Genomic DNA, 2,101 nt, shown 5'->3' with positions numbered 1-2,101 from the left:
GTAAGCGACACCATCATCCCCACTTCACAGAGTGGGGGTGAGCTCCCAGAGGGCTCATGATTTGCTCGAGATACCATGTAAGTTGTGAGGCTCTGGTACCCCCTGTAACAGGGCATAAGGGTCCTGTGAAAACCCAGTGGATACCACCCAGCCACTCTTTTCACGCTGACTATGTACCAGGGTACCAGGTCAAGTTCTCCCACAGTTGAATTTTCTGCAGCCAAGGCCAGCCTGACCAAGGCTGTAAGTGGCAGAGAATGTGGCATTTCCGTCAGCTGCCCCCAGTAGCCCCTGAGAACTGGCTGCTCCCTGGGCTGCCCCCACTGCCATGCTACAGTGGTCAGAGGACCCCGGTGCCCAGCTGCACCTCCCATCTGTCCTCTGGACAGAGTCCCAGCCTTTCTCTCCAGGACTGGGCCCTGCAGGATGGTGAGCTGGGGATAGGTGGGTGGCAGTGAGGGCCACGGAGTGACCTGAGGGCATGAGCCTGAGTCCCTGCCCGCACCCCTGTCCAGCCTCGGCCAGGGGAATCCTCCTCTACTCCAGGCAGACTGGTGCCGAGTGGTTAAACGGCTGCCCCAAGGCCTCCCAGCAGGACGGAGGCCCTCCCTTCCCTTCTGTGCTGACCTTGACTTGCTCTGCCAGTGCCCCAGCTGATGGTCAGCACACTGACGGCCACCACCTGGGAGAGTGTCCAGACCCTAACCCAGCCCTAGGTCACACCCTCCACAGCCTCCTGGGAGCTCCAGGAGCCAGGCATGGGCTCATTGAAGCCTCCCATCTTCATTCTACAGGTAGAGACACAAAAACTCCCATGGGCATAGCAGGGCCATGGTGCTGGGACTACTCTGGGCAGCTTGATGCTGAACCCGGGGCCGATAGGCCCTGCTGTGGGACAGGGAGTGAGGATAGGGACAAGGCTGGCCTGGAGAGTCAGAGCTGGCTGCCCTTCAGCAAGGGGGCTCAGTGAGCAGGACCTGGCACTGCTGACCCTGCTGACTGTCCTGCCTACTCTCCCTGGGCCACTCAGACTCCAGGTGCTTCCCACTCTGGGGCAGCTCGGTCACACCTAATCTCTCACCACACCCACACACTGCCCCTCACAGGCACCTGCACCCCTTTTTTCTCTACCCACACACCCATTTCTGACTGTCCAGTCTATGTCCCAGCCTGGGCGCTGGGCATTGCAGAGGCTGTGCCAGACCTAGGCCTGCCCTGGCAGAGCCTTTGGAGTGGCTCAGCAGTCCCCAAACTGGGATGGGGGAGTCTCAGGGGGTACCTGCAGTCAGGGAGGGCTTCCTGGAGGTAGAGACCCAAGCTGCGGCCTCAGCACCCTCCCCCACCCCACATCACTGGCCATCCTCGGCGCCTCTCCCTGGAATGGCCAGCAGGTTCCTGGAAGCGTCCCCTGGCCCTGCCGTGCTGGTTCCAAGAACTGCAGCTCTTGGCAGCATTTGCTTGGGATCCTTTCCTGGAACCTAGGCCTTGCCCTGCCGCGGTGGCTGAGGTCGCACAGGGCAGCCAGTGCAAGTCCTGAGGCAGGGAGCAGCTTGGAGGGGCCTCTGGAGGGAGGACACTCCATGGGCCAGACACTGACAGGTGGGTCCAGGACAGGGTGGAGGACGGGAGGTCAGGGAGGTGTAAGTGCTTTGGCCCCCAGTCAGCCATAGGGACAGCCCCATGAGTTCTTGTCCAGAAGGGAGGCCCCTCCCTGGGCCACAAGTGGACTCACCCTCCACCCCCAGCCCTGACACCAGCCTTCATCAGATTAACTCTGGAGGGACAGGCCAGGGGACAAGGGATAGGAGTGGCAGCTTGTGAGCAGGGAGGGGGGATGGGACCCTTGGAAGGTCAGGACACCTGCGTTATTAATCCTGTTATGATTGCACCTTGGGTGAGTACAACAACACTCAGTCACATGCACCCCGCCCCCGCAAGTTAGGTGATTGGGGGCCAGGCCCTGATGAATGGGCAAGGGCAGGGCCCAGCTCCCCTCAAGGTCACCAGGCCTCCTCTTCTGGGGTGTGTTCTCTACCCCCACCACTTCTGATCTGGCACCAGGCCTGCCCACCCGCCTGGGACCTGCCAGATCACGTTGAGC

The 2,101-nt window shown here is 61.4% G+C and overlaps 1 protein-coding gene across 1 annotated transcript in view; it reads left to right on the top strand.

Moving 5' to 3' along the window:
* MAPKAPK3 (MAPK activated protein kinase 3) overlaps nt 1-2,101 on the top strand; it is a 50,756-nt gene that overhangs the window by 4,979 nt on the left and 43,676 nt on the right. The gene's annotated exons all lie outside the window — the stretch shown is intronic.

This window comes from Oryctolagus cuniculus, chromosome 10, assembly GCF_051225735.1.
Source record: "Oryctolagus cuniculus isolate XC-2025 breed Fujian yellow rabbit chromosome 10, ASM5122573v1, whole genome shotgun sequence".
NCBI classification, from domain to species: Eukaryota; Metazoa; Chordata; class Mammalia; order Lagomorpha; family Leporidae; genus Oryctolagus; species Oryctolagus cuniculus.
This window is presented reverse-complemented; position numbering and strand designations above follow the sequence as displayed.